At 45.9% G+C, this 17,787-nt stretch overlaps 1 long non-coding RNA gene across 3 annotated transcripts in view; it reads left to right on the forward strand.

Moving 5' to 3' along the window:
- Positions 1 to 1,407: 1,407 nt before the first annotated feature.
- The window catches only part of LOC125449161 (uncharacterized), a 116,119-nt gene continuing 99,739 nt past the window's right edge, over positions 1,408 to 17,787 (forward strand). For all 3 annotated transcript variants that reach the window (XR_009447416.1, XR_009447415.1, XR_007246849.2), the window contains exon 1: positions 1,408 to 1,511. This is a non-coding gene — a long non-coding RNA (uncharacterized LOC125449161). The remainder of the gene's footprint in view (positions 1,512 to 17,787) is intronic.

Consider the following 17,787-nt stretch of genomic DNA (forward strand, 5'->3'; position numbering starts at 1 on the left):
GCAAAGTCCTGGCTTTTAAGTTGCTGCTATCATTATCTGTTGCAGTGCTAGCCTAATTTATGGAAAGAGGACAGATGCATGTGACTGCCAGACACAAGATTGTGAACTCAGACCTCATTTACCACCTTTCTGATATTTTTGTCCTAAACCTCTCATTGACAGAGTATGCTTTTGTATTGTTTCCATGGGAGTAACAAATATTATCGGCTGTACTTAACCTTTTATATTGGCATGCTTAACACAAATACTGGCAAGATATTCCTCAAATGTTGGGAGAAATTGGTTATGCATAATTCTGATACCAGTAAACCTACTGATGTATCATTGACATAAAACTTCCATTTTACTGTGCATTTAACAAATTACATTGAATGACTGAAATGCAACTGCCAAAAAATTAAAGGACTGAAGAATAGCAGGAAAATGGGATAAATTGAATAGCTCCATCAAAATCCAGGTGTAGATTCAATGGACTGAATTGTCTGTATATTGTGAGATTCTATGCATTTACGATTCCATAAAATATCATTGCTGAATTGTAGTCGTTGTTAAAATAACAATAAAATGTCTAAAGTTATGAAGGCAACAGCAATTCTGTCAAAGCCTCTGTGGTTACAGATCTAAACAGTGTTTGTTTTCTTACATGTGCACCAAATACTGAGGCAGCCACAGAACCATGTGTCCTATACCCCAAACCCTATTTTTTTCTTAAACACTTGTTGGATTCATTTTAAATTAATTATTAAATTGGCAAACGTGAAGCATCTAAAAGTTTAACTAAAATAAGCTTACTACTTGCACTTTTCTTTCTGTTCATGGTTTCAATGATACAGTCCAGTTCTGTGTTTTGAATTACAGTAATTGGACCCATATTTTCTCTGTTTTTATATAAATTTAAATCTGACCCCTGCTCATAAGTCTCTTGAAATCATTAGATATTTAAACATAAATTACATCCAAAGAAATTACAGAAAAGTTGCTGGCTTGTTCAGTTACAAGCTGAAATCCCGTTTTGATAAATATGTAAACAATTCTTAGCGCTTTTGTAATCAACTCAATTTTTCAAATGGGGTCACACTAAATATCAATCTAAGTAATATGGCCTCTTCAAACCAGAAAATATGAATAAAATAACTTTGGATTTATAGAGTTTATTTAGAAATAAACTTTGTGTTCTTAGTTACACATTAAATGAGGGCTTCCAGAATTTGAGTTCATTACTGGGTCACACAGTTTTAAAATGTTTGATAGCTCTCACCCTAAAAGATACTAAATTGTCTGTGTATAAAATGTAAACTGATAAGAAGCAGAAATAATGTAAAATATATGACTTTGTTTGAGCAAAGCTTGAAGTATCGTGTGCAATTCTGGTCTCCATGCAACCAACATATTGGAACACTGGTGGAACTGTAAACAAGGATTCACAAGGATATTAACAGACTCAAGAGGAAGTAACCATCTAGAAAGGTTGGGCAGGCTCGTCCTTTGCTCTGGGAAAGAGAAGACTAAAAGTATGGTTTGTGGAGCTTTTAAAATTGTTCAAATGTTTAACAGTGTGGATGTAAAGAAATTGTTTCCAGTTTTTGTGAGTTTAGAACAAGACAAGATAACCTAAAATGATGAACAATTCAAAGGAAGAGTTTTTGAGAATGTCATTATTAACAGAACTTTCAGATTTACTGCTCTGGAGAAATGCAATTGTAGATCATTTTAATTAGTCTGTCAGATATGTTATGACACACATCAGAAGCAGGTAAAACTTGAGCACAAGTATTCTGGCTTAGAGATTGTACACTATCAAAGCTCTATAAGGGCCATGAAAGTTGCAAATGTATCGTTAACCATACTTGGCTGATGAAGTCATGTGACATCTGCTTTAAGTGCATTTGTGTGCAATCAATGGCAACCATGAACACACATCCCTGGGAAACATATATAAGGGAAAAGTGAATAGACAGATGACAAGAGCTCTGTCGTGCAGTTGGCACCTCTGAAATTGGATGCCTATGTTCAAGTCATTGCTGCTTCAGAGATGTGCAGTGATGTCTCTGAACAGGTTAATCAGAAAATATTGAGGAACACAGATGGAAGAGGTGATTAGACTTCTAAAAATTTAGGACACAGAAAAAGGCATTTCAGCTCATTATCTCTGTGCTGGCTGAAAAAAATACTCACATCCTAGCTCTCCTTTTTAAAGAAAGATGTTCAAGGGCTGTAGACACCATTTGTTTAGCTGCCTACGTTGCCCAAGTCTTATTACTCAGAGAACAGTTGACAGGCAATAAAATTACTATGGAGTCTGAAGACACATGAAGGCCAGACCAGGTAGGGAAACCAGAGCTTCTTCCTTAAACAGTATAATTGAACTCATGAGATTTTATAGCAGTTGACAGTGATTACAGGGTTGCCACTAGGCTAGCATTTTATACCAGATTTTTATTAAAGCCAAATTTCATATATCAATGTACCTAGGATCGTTGCCTGAGGGTCTGGATCGTTAGTCCAGTGACATTACTAAAACACTACACAAGTATGTTTTTGTACGTTATGCCAAATCAATAGCACATCCAAGTTTTTTCTTTTTCCATGTATCACAGGTTTCTGCCTCTTTGATTCTTTCAATGAGTGAGTTCCAGACCCCACTACCTTCTGGGCAAACACCCTGATCATACTCCTTAAATCCTTCTTACCAATTACTTCCGTTTACGCTCCTTGCTTATCGATCCATTGGTTAGGAACAGTAAACTATTCCTATCCATGCTATCTAGGCCCTTGCTCATATTACAAAACTCAATTAAAACTCGCCTCACCCTCCCCTTTTCTTAGATAGTGTCAGCAGTCGTCCAATCCTTCAGCACATGCTGGTAATCATGTGATTGGGAAATGATGGGCAGAGCCTAAATTATAGCGTCATTAGGGATGGAAACAGACCCTTCGGTCCAACTCCATGCAACAATGTTTCCCAAACTAAACTAGTCCCCCTTGCCTGCGTTTGGCCTATATCCCTCTAAACTTTTCCTATTCTTGTACCTGTCCAAATGTCTTTTAACTGTTATAACCTGTATCTACCACTTGCTCTGGTAGTTCATGAGGCACAGTCTGTGTGAAAAAGTTTCCCCTCAGGTCGCTTTTAAATCTTCCTCTTTTACCTCCCTTACTTCTCTCAACAGCCTCAGATATATTTCATCCAAATCTGGCAATGTATGTTAAAACTCGGTATGATTCCTCCTTTACTTTGTGTATTGTATTTAATAGTTCAGGCTTCTCCTTAACTGCAATGTTTGCATAATCATCTCCCTCCTACATGATAAAACAGATACGGTGCCTTATATAAACATAACTGACTGACCATACTGCACAGACTCCATTACACAGTGACAGTAACTGAAGATGAGGTGCGTATCCGTATTCTGTATACAGACATGTTGTGAGGGCATGCAAGTGTCTTAAGAGTGCATGCTTGACTGGCCGGAAATTAGTGCCATAATAAAGCATAACACAACATTTCCCTTTAAATGATGCATATTGAAATATCAGATGGAAGTTTTCCTTCCCTGCAAGGTCATGATTAATGGTGAGAAAGGTGGGTTAACAGAGCGAGGATGTAAAAGATCAGAAATATTGAGGAACACAGATGGAAGAGGTAATTAGACTTCTAAAAATTTAGGACACAGAAAAAGGCATTTCAGCTCATTCTCTCTGTGCTGGCTGTGTGGACCGATCTCAAGGCTGAGGGACTTGAGGCTGTTTTCGTTAGAGAGAAGAAGGTTGAGAGGTGACTTAATTGAAACATATAAAATAATCAGAGGGTTAGATAGGGTGGATAGGGAGAGCCTTTTTCCTAGGATGGTGACGGCGATGGTGGTAAAAGGGGTGGAGGTGTGGCATTGTTAGTCAAGGACAGTATTACAGTTGCAGAAAGGATGTTTGGGGACTCGTCAACTGAGGTAGTATGGGCTGAGGTTAGAAACAGGAAAGGAGAGGTCACCCTGTTGGAAGTTTTCTATAGGCCTCCGAATAGTTCCAGAGATGTAGAGGAAAGGATAGCAAAGATGATTCTTGATAGGAGTGAGAGAGACAGGGTAGTTGTCATGGGGGACTTCAACTTTCCAAATATTGACTGGGAACACTCTAGCTCGAGTACTTTAGATGGGTCAGTTTTTGTCCATTGTGTACGGGAGGGCTTCCTAACACAGTATGTAGATAGGCCAACACGGGGCGAAGCCACATTAGATTTGGAACTGGGTAATGAGCCTGGCCAGGTGTTAGATTTGGAGGTAGGTGAGCACTTTGGTGATAGCGATCACAATTCTGTTATGTTTACTACAGTGATGGAAAGGGATAGGTGTACACCACTGGGCAAGAGTTATAGCTGGGGGAAAGGCAATTAGGATGAGATTAGGCAAGATTTAGGGAGCATAGGATGGGGAAGGAAACTGCAGGGCATGGGCACATTAGAAATGTGGAGCTTATTCAAGGAAAAGCTCCTGTGTGTCCTAGATAAGTATGTACCTGTCAGGCAGGGAGGAAGCTGTGGAGTGTGGGAGCCATGGTTTACGAAGGAGGTGGAATCTCTCTTCAAGAGGAAGAAGAAGGCTGATGTTAGGATGAGATGTGAAGGCTCAGTTAGGGCACTTGAGGGCTACGAGGTAGCCAGAAAAGACCTAAAGAGAGAGCTCAGAAGAGTCAGGAGGAGACATGAGAAGTTGTTGGCGGATAGGATCAGGGTAAACCCTAAGGCTTTCTATAAATATTTAAGGAATAAGAGAATGACGAAAGTAAGATTAGGCCCAATCAAGGATAGTAGTGGTAAGTTGTGTGTGGAGTCAGATGAGATAGGGGAAGCACTAAATGAATATTTTTCAACAGTATTCACTCTAGAAAACGAGAATGTTGTCGAGGAGAATACTGAGATACAGGCTACTAGACTAGGTGGGATTGAGGTTCACAAGGAAGAGGTATTAGAAATCCTACAGAGTGTGAAGATAGATAAGTCCCCTGGGCCGGATGGGATTTATCCTCAGATCCTCTGGGAAGCCAGGGAGGATATTGCCGAGCCTTTGGCATTGATCTTTAACTAGTCATTGTCTACAGGAATAGTGCCAGATGACTGGAGGATTGCAAATGTGGTTCCCCTGTTCAAGAAGGGGAGTAGAGACAACCCTGGTAATTATAGACCAGTGAACCTTACCTCAGTTGTTGGTAAAGTGTCAGAAAAGGTTATAAGGGATAGGATTTATAATCATCTAGAAGAGAATAAATTGATTAGGGATAGACAGCATGGTTTTGTGAAGGGAAGGTCGTGCCTCACAAACCTTATTGAGTTCTTTGAGAAGGTGACCAAACAGGTAGATGAGAGTAAACCGGTTAATGTGGTGTATATGGATTTCAGCAAGGCGTTCGATAAGGTTCCCCACAATAGGCTATTGTACAAAATGCGGAGGAATGGAATTGTGGGAGATATAGCAGTTTGGATCGGAAATTGGCGTGCTGAAAGAAGACAGAGGGTGGTCGTTGATGGGAAATGTTCATCCTGGAGACCACTTACTAGTGGTGTACCGCAAGGGTCGGTGTTGGGTCCACTGCTGTTTGTCATTTTTATAAATGGCCTGGATGAGGGCGTAGAAGGATGGGTTAGTAAATTTGCAGACGACACTAAGGTCGGTGGAGTTGTGGATAGTGACGAAGGATGCTATAGGTTGCAGAGAGACATAGATAAGCTGCAGAGCTGGGCTGAGAGGTGGCAAATGGAGTTTAATGCAGACAAGTGTGAGGTGATGCACTTTGGTAGGAATAACCGAAAGGTGAAGCACAGGGCTAATGGTAAGATTCTTAGTAGTGTAGATGAGCAGAGAGATCTCGGTGTCCATGTACACAGATCCTTGAAAGTTGCCACCCAGGTTGACAGGGCTGTTAAGAAGGCATACAGTGTTTTAGCTTTTATTAATAGAGGGATCGAGTTCCGGAACCAAGAGGTTATGGTGAAGCTGTACAAAACTCTGGTGCGGCTGCACTTGGAGTATTGTGTACAGTTCTGGTCACCGCATTATAAGAAGGATGTGGAAGCTTTGGAAAGGGTGCAGAGGAGATTTACTAGGATGTTGCCTGGTATGGAGGGAAGGTCTTACGAGGAAAGGCTGAGGGACTTGAGGCTGTTTTCATTAGAGAGAAGAAGGTTGAGAGGTGACTTAATTGAAACATATAAAATAATTTGAGGGTTAGATAGGGTGGATAGGGAGAGCCTTTTTCCAAGGATGGTGACGGCGAGCACGAGGGCTCATAGCTTTAAATTGAGGGGTGAAAGATATAGGACAGACGTCAGAGGTAGTTTCTTTACTCAGAGAGTAGTAAGGGAATGGAATGCTTTGTTTGCAACGGTAGTAGATTCGCCAACTTTGGGTACATTTAAGGCGTCATTGGATAAGCATATGGACGTACATGGAATAGTGTAAGTTCGATGGGCTTGAGATCGGCACAACATCGAGGGCCGAAGGGCCTGTACTGTGCTGTAATGTTCTACGTTCTATGTTCTAAATTCGATGCCAAAAAGCTTTTTCCTAATAATTTTCTCACATCTAAAATCGTAACTTTAGAATGCCAGCATTGAGCAGGAACTACCCTATTGACATTTATTGGCATCTCATTGAAGCCTCAACTCACCTTATTACACATCACTTACAATTGTCTTCTTCTTCCCTGAGAAAATAGACGATGCAAATTCCCAGCAGGTATATCAAAGCAGGTACCTGGTAGTTATAAGTCTCTGAATGTTCGTCCCCACCATTGTGCAATTGTTTTTTCAGAACAACGTCCATGAGTGGTCCTTGGCAACTGTCCTCCATGCTAGCATAACCAAATCATCAGCTTCACCACATCAATAAGTCTGCTCTTGGATCAACTCAGACACTACTTCATCGTTCGACATTTTATTTTGGGGTTCAGGGACACCCACGAATCAGATGGTAGTACTTACCAATATGATGTACAGACGATGTTTGACTTTCCTCCTGCAAGATTTGTTATCCCATTTCATTCAGGATATAGCACTGACCTCGGCTACTTTTTTGTCAAGGCTAGCTTGGCCTGGTAGCTTGGCATTCAGTGACATTTAGCTGGCAAAAGGGCTGCCCTCCTCTCCAACACCTCAGGGGCCCTTTTCTGATTGTTGAGGCGTGAGCAGTTCAATGTAAGAGGTTGTTCCTGGCTTGCAGCGTCTAAAGTGGTATGTAGCTGAGCTTTAAATATGGTGGCAATGGTGTGAAGGCCAAATGGCCCCAGCAGCAGTGAAAGGTTCTGCCTCTCCATTCCACAGGATCCCCTGAGACAATTAACTCCCAAGAGCCCAGTACAGAATTAATAAGGTGAAGAGTGAAGGATTATGTGACAAATACCTCCTTGAGCCATGGCAGAAGGTGCCATGAATCTTTCTCAGCAAAGCATGAACTGCAAATGGGAAAATTCAGCCTTTGTTACTTTACATCCAGACAATGCCTTGGTGAACATTTAAGACAACTAGGTATAGACTTTATGCAGTTATCCCACATGGCAGCATAACTTCAATTGCGATGAGCTTGTTGATCACATGTTTGTACCATTTCTATCGTCTATCCAGCACGGGGCCATGCATATGTGGTTAGGTGTGAGAGTGTGAGAGGTAAAAGCTGCTTGGATCTGCCTGCCAAACAGGTGAGCTGCTAGTGAGGGTAAGCCATTGCTAGGAGGATATAACATAACTATCTGAAAATCTTGCAAGTCACTTTACATTTAATGGTGATCTACGTTACAGTATGAATAATGCGTTCTATAAGACTATTAATCAAAGGATGGTGATGTGCAGAGGTAATATGCTGAACTCCTGCACAAGGTTTGGAAGCATACACTAATATACTGTGTACTATTGTCAAACACAATTTGTTGAGGTACACCAAATACACTGAATATATCAGTCAGTGTGATGACAGCTTTTTGCACTTGCAGTATCTTTGATTTGTCATACAAAGGGAATTTGTTGAAACAGTGAGTTGCCAGAATGTAATTGTTTCCTTGGATATAGAAAATATCAGCCACAATATTGCAGTGTGGCTCAGAGGGAATTGTTATAGAGTGACAGGTTCTCTCAGTTGTTGTGGTCGAGGGAATTGACATGTTTCATATGACTTGATTAGGGCTTGACTTGACTTAATGACTTGATTTCAGTGTTCATTAATGTCTTTACAGAAGCTGGGCCAGGAGATAACTTCAAGTGCTGATCTGTATTCTTTTTGCATCCATGTGATCTACATGTATATGACCCAACATGCCTTGATGTGGAATTTGCCGTGGTATGACTTGTTTTCTTTGAAGAATACATTTTTGAAGAGTCCTAATTCATCTCAGAATTCTCAGGAAGATCATGTATTAGCTTAGGGCCCTGTAAGATGTAAGATGCTGCTTTTTGAACTGTTGCTCCGGATTATTATATGAAGTGGCCTGCTCAATCATCTCTGTACAAGTACGCCCAAATTGTGAGGTGGAAGTTACAGTTGGAATCATTAGTGTTGAAATTAACAGATTTTCACCACGTGGATAAAAATAGTGTGTTGATCCCTGCTGGTAAAGCATTAATACATGGTTCATTGATGTTTCAATGATTTGAATAGCTTCATCTGTCCGAGCCAAGGATCTATACTGGCATTTCAGATGGATAATGTCAATGTATGGGGAGTTGAAAACACTGTAAACAGTTAGCTCCACTTGTGCGTTCTACACCACAGTGTCTTCATTCCGAGTCATCATCTGTAAAGTGTGTAAAGGGATGAACTTAATTGATTTGACATATACTGAATTTTGTACATTCCTTTTGGTGTTTATCACTCTATGGAGGTAAATGTCTCAAGTTTTTCTGACAGTGTCCATGCATTGTGTTAAGTTGACCAAATGTACTGTCTGACTGGGGTTTATAAGCTGTACTGTGATGGTTACCTTGTATACATTTCTTGACATGTCTGTTGGACAGATCTTTAGGAGCTTGTTTGGTAATGTTCTTTGGTTGGCTCCTCTTCACATGCTGCTGTGGTACACTACGTTGCACGCGAGTTTTGAGAAGATTTGTAGCTCAGGTTGAGGTTCTAGATGTGAGTTTGCTTGCTGAGGTGGAAGGTTAGTTTTCAGACGTTTGTCACCTTTTTTTATTTGAAAAAATATACTTTATTCATAAGATGTACAAAAAATAAAACATATTTATACACCTACCCAGTCATGCAAGCTGCTCCGGGTTACCCAGGGGGTACGTACACCAACTAAAGGAAAAAAAAACAAAGAAGAAAAAACAAAGCTAAGAAACCACCCCAGCAGTTGTCTCCCCGCACAGTCCCAGTTGGCCCCCTGACCAGTTGGGGAAGGCGCCAGCTGGGCCCAGTTACCAGATAGGGCCCTTTTTTCTATTCTGGACAAGGGGGTTCATACGGTGGTCATTCCCCACCGCGCCTTGGCGGCGGGTGCCCCAAGCTTTAGCGCGTCCCTCAGCACGTAGTCCTGGACCTTGGAGTGCGCCAGTCTGCAACACTCGGTCGGGGTCAGTTCTTTCAGCTGGCAGACCAGCAAGTGGCGGGCAGACCAAAGAGTGTCTTTCACCGCATTGATGGTCCTCCAGGCGCAGTTGATGTTGGTCTTGGTGTGCGTCCCGGGAAACAGCCCATAGAGCACGGCGTCCTGCGTCACGGAGCTGCTCGGGACGAACCTCGACAAATACCACTGCATCCCCCTCCAGACCTCCTGCGCATAGGCACACTCCAGAAGGAGGTGATCAACAGTCTCGTCCCCCCCGCAGCCGCCTCGAGGGCAGCGTGCGGTGGCGCAGAGATTCCGGGCATGCATAAAGGATCTCACTGGCAGATCCCCTCTCACCGCCAGCCAAGCAATGTCCTTGTGCTTGTTTGAAAGTTCTGGCGATGAGGCATTCTGCCAAACGACTTTGGCAGTCTGCATGAGGAACCAGATGACGGGATCCACCCCCTCCTTTTCCCGAAGGGTCCAGAGGATACTACTTGCTGACCACCGCCTGATGGCCTTGTGTTCAAAGGTGTTTCCTTTCAAAAATTTCTCCACGAAGGACAGGTGGTACGGGACAGTCCAACTACTCGGAGCGTTCCAAGGCAACGAGGCCAGGCCCATCCTTCGCAACACCGGGGACAGGTAGAACCTCAGTAAGTAGTGACACTTGGTGTTTGCGTACTGAGGATCTACGCACAGCTTGATGCAGCCGCACACAAAGGTAGCCGTCAGGACGAGGGTGGCATTCTGTACGCCCCTTCCCCCATTTTCCAGGTCTTTGTACATGGTGTCCCTGCGGATCTGGTCCATCCTCGACCCCCATATGAAGTGGAAGATGGCCCGGGTGACCCCAGCAGCGCAGGTCCAGGGAATAGGCCAGGCCTGCACCACATACAACAGTACCGAAAGCCCCTCGCCCCTGACAACCAGGTTCTTACCCGCGATGGAGAGGGACCGGAGCGTCCACCTGCCCAGCTTCTGCTTCAGTTTGGTGATACGCTCCTCCCAAGTCTTAGTGCACGCCCCAGCTCCACCGAACCAAACACCCAGCACCTTCAGGTAGTCTGTCCTGACGGTGAAGGGGATGAAGGAGCGGTCGTCCCAGTTCCCAAAGAACATGACCTCACTCTTACCCCTATTGACTTTGGCACCCGAGGCCAGTTCAAACTGGCCGCAGATGTCCAACAGCCTACTCACCGACCGACGATTGGTGCAGAAGACGGCGACGTCATCCATGTACAGGGAGGTCTTGACCTGAAGGCCTCCGCTGCCTGGGATAGTCACGCCCTTCAGGCTCACGTCCTTCCTGATGGATGTGGCGAAGGGGTCCACACAGCACACGAACTAGGCAGGGGAGCGCGGGCAGCCCTGCCTGACGGAAAAACAGTCTGATTCCCACCCATTAATCGAGACTGCGCTAACGATGTTGGTGTAGAGCAGCCGGATCCAATTGCGGATGCCCTCCCCGAACCCCAGTTTGGAGAGGACGTCCCTCATGTAAGCACGAGAGACCCTGTCGAAGGCCTTCTCCTGGTCCAGGCTGACGAGGCAGGTGTCCACCCACCTGTCCTGCACATAGGCGATCGTATCCCTGATGAGCGCGAGGCTCTCAGCGATCTTCCTGCCCGGCACAGCACAGGTTTGGTCAGGGTGAATCACCGACTCCAGGACAGACCTGACCCGGTTGGCTATGATCTTGGCCAGGATTTGTAGTCCACGTGCAAAAGTGAAATGGGACACCAATTCTTAATTTCTTCCCTCTCCCGCTTCCTCTTGTGAATGAGGGTGATGATGCCCTTCCTCATGGACTTGCACATTTCCCCTGCCCAAAGTGCACTATTGTACACCTCCAGCAGGTCCTGGCCGACCAGGTCCCACAGAGCGGAATACAGCTCGACTGGTAAGCCGTCACTCCCGGGAGTCTTATTCTTCTCCACGGACTTGAGGGCTTTGGTCAGCTCGTCCAGGGATATTGGCCGGTCCAGCCACTCCCTCGTGCCATCATCTAAGACCTCCGTGATAGATGACAGGATCGACTTGGAGGCCGTGCTGTCTGTGGGCTTCGTGTCGTACAGTCCGGCATAGAAGGATCTGCTGATCCTCAAAATGTCAGGCCGAGACGACGTCACCGAGCCGTCGTCCTCCTTCAGCCGGCTAAGCACAGAGCTCTCTTTGTGCACCTTCTGAAAGAAGAAACGCGAGCACGTCTCGTCCTGCTCCACGGAGCGGACCCTGAACCGGAAGATTATCCTGGAGGCCTCCACGGCGAAGAGCGAGGCTTGCTGGCCCCTCACCACGCGGAGGTCCTCCGTGACATCGACCCCCATCAACTGCAGAAGGAGCAGGTTCTGCACCCTTTTCTGGAGTCGCGACAGCTTTCCCCGCCTCTCTCTCACCTTCCGAACACCTTTGAGGACAAAGAACCTCTTGATGTTCTCCTTCACTGTCTCCCACCAGTTGCCCGGAGACCCAAAGAGGGGTTTCACAGCTCTCCAACCGGCGTATTCCCTCTTAAGCTCCTCGACGTTCTCTGGGGTCAACAGAGTCGTGTTGAGCTTCCACGTCCCCTTGCCGGCCGGCTGGTCATCCTGTAAGTGACAGTCGGCCAGCAGGAGGCAGTGGTCAGTGAAGAACACCGGCTCAACACTGGTGGACCTGACCGAGAACGCCCGTGACACAAACAGGAAGTCTATCCTTGAGCGGATAGACCCGTCTGGCCGCGACCAGGTGTATCTCCGCTGCGCTCCGTCTGCAGGGGTGCTGAAGACGTCGAGCAGCTTGGCGTCCTTCACCGTGCCCATCAGGAATCTGGACGTGACGTCCAGTTGACTCCCCCCAGCCACTGTGCCCACGCCGGATCTTCCATCTGCATTGATGATGCAGTTGAATCTCCGCCTAGGATGACCGGCCTGGACGTAGCCAGCAGGGGTGGAAGCCGCTGCAGGACGGCCACCCGCTCACTCCGTACCGCTGGGGCGTACACGTTGATCAGCCTCAGGGGAGCGTTCCTGTAGGTGATGTCAGCCACTAGGAGGCGCCCCCCCACCACCTCCAGATCTTGAGAGATGGTGAAGTTGCGCCCCCACAGCAGAATAGCCAGGCCCGAGGAGCGACAGTCGTTACCCCCCGACCAGATCGAAGGCCCACAGGTCCAGGCGCCGGACCATTTCCCGTACCTGCTGAGGTGCGGTATCCCGCACTCCTGCAGAAACAGGAGGTCCGCCTTGACGGTGGTCAGGTAGGCCAACGTGGACACACATCTCGCGGTTGACTTGATGCTGTGCACATTAACGCTCGCAACTCGTACCCCCATTGTGGGCAGTGACCGCAGTACCCTCCCCAAGTCCAAGGTCCAGCCCCTCCATTTATCCCTTCATGCTCATTGCCCGGGCTAACTGCTGGATGCTCTCCGGGCTCAGGAAACCGTCTGTGCTGCCTTCCGGGTAGCATCCCCCCGTCAGGCATATGGAGACAGAGGAGTCCGGCTCCGGGTCAGGCTGGGGACGCACTGTTTCCTCGTTCCCGCCTGGAAGTTCTGGGGGGGCCTCCAGGGCCCCAGCGGCGTGTGGCTGGGTGTCGGACGGAGCCTCAGGACGCCTCCCGTCACCTGGAAGCGGGGTGCTGCTTTCCTTCTCCCTTGAGATCTTTAGCTTCTGCTTTGGGCGGGCCGCCTCCGAATCGCCCTCGTCAGAGGAGCTCTTATAGCCCCCCTGTAGCTGCCTCTTCCTGCCTGATGGTTGCGGTTCCTGGGCCCGCTGACGCGCCTTCCTCCTCGCTTTCCGGACCGTCATCCACTCCCCTGGATCGCCTGTCGCCACCTCCATCGACTCCGGGTTGTTGGCGGGGGAGCAGAGCCTGGAGAGGCGCTTTGCTGGCCTCGGGCCCATCCCGTGGGGCTGGGCCCTCCTGCACATTAGCGGGGTCCTTGCAGGGCCCTGGTGCCTTCCTCTCCTCCGGGGGGGGCTGGCCCCGCATTGCCCCTGCCGGCGACCTGGGCGTAGGTGGTCCCCCACCACGGGCATGCCCTATAGAGGTGGCCCGCTTCCCCGAAAAGGTTGCAGCTTTTTTCTCGTGGGCAATCCTTTGCAAGGTGTCCCTCCTCCCTGCAGATGGTGGCTTTGCAGTCAGCCGCCACGTGACCTGACCTACCACAGGCATGGCAGACTTTAAGTTGCCCTGCATAGGTCAGGTAGCCCCTGCTCCCGCCGATCGCGAAGCTGGACGGTGGGAGTACAATGTTCCCGTCCGCGCCCATCCTCAGCATCACCTTGACCTGCCTCTTACTGGTCCAGATGCCAAAGGGGTCCATGATGTCGGTTAGGTCCTCTTCCACCTTCACGTACCTTCCAAGGAAGGTCAGGACATCAACTGCTGGCACATGCGGGTTGTACATGTGTACAGTCACCATACGGCTCCTCTGCGCTGGCATCACGAACAGCGGGACAGCGGTCAATACAGAGAGTTGGCCTCACCTCCTTTCTCCTGAAAACCTCCAGGAAGTGCTCACAAAGTTTGGCACTCCTGAAGGTTACATCGTAAAAACCTCCTCCGGGGAAATCCTGCAGGCAGTAAATGTCCGCAGCAGCGAACCCACAACAGTCCAACAGGACCCTCTTCACTAAGAAGGTGTGGTCCACAGGTGCACCTTCACCCATCTTCTTCACGGAAACACGGATGGTGTTCCGGACCCCGTGACCTGGGGCACGAGCACTTGCCGCAGCCATCGTTGCAGGTTGGCTGCTCCCCTGAACCAGCATTAGGCCGAAGCCAGCATTAAGATCCACCGGTTGCAAGGGTGCACAGCCAACCTGACGTCTTCCTTCCACCTCCAACACAGCGCTCTCCTCCTCTCGGTCTACAAAAGAGTGGGTCTTTATTTTGTTCCAGATGTAAGCTGGTTCACTGAGCTGGAAGGTTTGTTCCCAGATGTTTCGTCACCATTCTGGGTAACATCAACAGTGAGCCTCCGATGAAGTGCTGGTGTTATGTCCCGCTTTCTATTTATCTGGTTAGGTTTCCTTGGGTTGGTGATGTCATTTCCTGCGTTGGTGATGTCATTTCCGGTTCTTTTTCTCAGGGGAAGGTAGATTGGCTCCAAATCAATGTGTTTGTTGATCGAGTTCCGGTTGGAATGCCATGCTTCTAGGAATTCTCGTGCGTGTCTCTGTTTGGCTTGTCCTAGGATGGATGCGTCGTCCCAATCAAAGTAGTGTCCTTCCTCATCTGTTTGTAAGGATTCGAGTGACAGTGGGTCATGTCGTTTTGTGGCTAGTTGATGTTCATGTATCCTGGTGGCTAGCTTTCTGCCTGTTTGTCCAATGTAGTGTTTGTCACAGTTCTTGCAAGGTATTTTGTAGATGACGTTCGTTTTGAACTAATGAACTTAAAAGACCCTATACAGACAACAAATAAAACAAACGTCATCTACAAAATACCTTGCAAGAACTGTGACAAACACTAACATTGGACAAACAGGCAGAAAGCTAGCCACCAGGATACATGAACATCAACTAGCCACAAAACGACATGACCCACTATCACTCGTATCCTTACATACACACGAGGAAGGACACTACTTTGATTGGGACGACACATCCATCCTAGGACAAGCCAAACAGAGACACGCACGAGAATTCCTAGAAGCATGGCATTCCAACCGGAACTCGATCAACAAACACATTGATTTGGAGGCAATCTACCATCCCCTGAGAAAAAGAACCGGAAATGACATCACCAATGCAGGACATGACATCACCAACCCAAGGAAACCTAACCAGATAAATAGAAAGCGGGACATAACACCAGCACTTCATCGGAGGCTCACTGTTGATGTTACCTAGAATGGTGACAAAACATCTGGGAACAAACCTTCCAGCTCAGTGAACCAGCTTACATCTGGAACAAAATAAAGACCCACTCTTTTGTAGACCGAGAGGAGGAGAGCGCTGTGTTGGAGGTGGAAGGAAGACGTCAGGTTGACTGTGCACCCTTGCAACCAGTGGATCTTAATGCTGGCCAACCCAAGGAAACCTAACCAGATAAATAGAAAGCGGGACATAACACCAGCGCTTTGTCGGAGGCTCACTGATGATGTTACCTAGAATGGTGACGAGACGTCTGAAAACGAACCTTCCAGCTCAGTGAGCAAACTCACATCCAGAACTACGTTGCACTTTGCATTTCTCTGCATGTTTGGACTTCTTTCACATTTCAACTGCATGCCCTCTTGTAGAACACAACCTTCATATGTCATGAATTGCTGAAACTGTGTTATTAATTTTGGTTCATACAAGATTTGGATATTCCACTCAACATGTTGACAGCTGTAGTATTTGTTTCAGAGTCAAGCATCTACAGATATTGCTGACCTATGGCAACAGCTTCAGACTTGTACTTTTCTAATAGAGCATCATTGGCGTATTCTTTGGGTTTCAGAACTAAAAACAGAAGTGCTGGAGAAAGTCAGTGGCATCTGTGGAGAGTAGGTACAGTCAATATTCTGAGTCCAGTGACTCTTCTTCTGAACAACAATTCAGTCCTCAAATTGAGAAGAAGTTTAACTGCCCACCATTCTTTTCCAGGTATCTGCTGACCTAGGATATAAGGACTGATTATTTACTTAAATACCTGAATTCCAGCAGAATGAGAATGGATTTCTAGCTCATGTTAAGACATTCCTTTCTATCTTTTATCGTAGCTTTGTGTTCTCCAAAATCTCAACAAAAGAATCCGTTTAACAGTGCAAGGTTGTTCCGCTTGTTTATTGACTTTATTTTCAGATTTAAGAGGTGTTTTTCCCTTCAGAGGTTGTAGACATGTAACTGTAGGTGGGGGTTTCAGCAAGAAAGAACTAGTGACATGAACTGACAACAGTGTGGAGCTAGAGAGCATAGAAGGCCAGGCAGCGGCAGAGGAGCAGGAAGGTTGACATTTCGGTTTGGGATGATTCTTCGTAAAATTCTTCAGTGACATTGCGATCCCTATTTTTCTTTTCATACCAATTCTGTAAAAGAAAATGGTAGAATTGTCCATTCTGGGCAAAGGTGTTGCCTTTCTATTACATAACATGTTTTTCTCTGTGTTTGATTTCTGTGCTTTGTTCCAGATTGTTTCTTAGAACAGAACTGTCCAGCACAGTTTCACTGCCCTTTTCCTTCAAAGACTGAGGGAGTTAACATAGCTAACTGTGCTTCAGTACAGGTTTGATTCCTTTAATTTCATTGTTGTGCTTTTATCTTGGTTATTGTTGTAGCTTTAGTTCTGAACATGGACAGTTTGATGGATGACAGTTAGCAAAAAGATTTTTCACACAACTGCCACATTGTATCACCTTTTCCATTTTTAGTGTTCAGTTACTGCCTCTAACTAGATCTAAGGCCATCATGATGCAATTTGTGGTTTTTCATATATTTGATGGCATAACATATAGCACTGTCAGTTGGGTTCTTGTTAAGACATGTGTCTTGAAAATTATTAATAATGCCCTTTACATGGCTACAATATCACAGACTTAGATACATAGTATGAGTTATGAATTGACGCTGTTACAGTAAACATGACTGCCTGGCTATGCAGACTCTTTTACATACAGAGAGTGACTGAAGATGGGCCAGGTATTTTTGTACTGTAGTACCACATGTCAATTTTGTGGAACTGTTAGGTTTGAAATTTATGCCAAAATACAATGAATGGTGCAAACTTGCCAGATAAAATACTCTGCTCATATGCACTTCAATCTCATAGACGAACTTATAGATAAAACAGAAGCTTTGTTTTGATGAAGGTTCATCTAGACTCGCAATGTTAGTTTTTCTCTCTCCATGGATGCAGTCTGACCTGATGTGATCTTCAGCATTTGTCGTTTTCAGTACAGATTCCAACATCTGCGGTAATTTGCTCCTACAGAATTTTTTTTGACTGAAATGTTCAACACATACTTAAAAGAGAAGTACACATAAAATCACAGGACAGGTCATATTTTCAAATGAAAATGTAAGAATGATATAAAAAAGCTTTTGTTTCTTAATGCCCATTTTTCTTAGTTGCTTCCGACTGAGGACCCTACATTGAGGTATGTGGAAATTTGGAAAAATTGTAGAGGTGTATTTGATCATTATCTTTCATCATGTCAAATGTTCAGGGCTTTCATGAGCCGGGGGTTTGAGCTAAACCTGTTCTTCCAATTAACATTTGATCAGCATTCTCGTTCACAAGGCAGAAATGGAAAATCTTTGCCCATGGTTACGAGCACTGGAC

The sequence above is a fragment of the Stegostoma tigrinum genome, chromosome 2 (assembly GCF_030684315.1).
Source record: "Stegostoma tigrinum isolate sSteTig4 chromosome 2, sSteTig4.hap1, whole genome shotgun sequence".
Lineage (NCBI taxonomy): Eukaryota > Metazoa > Chordata > Chondrichthyes > Orectolobiformes > Stegostomatidae > Stegostoma > Stegostoma tigrinum.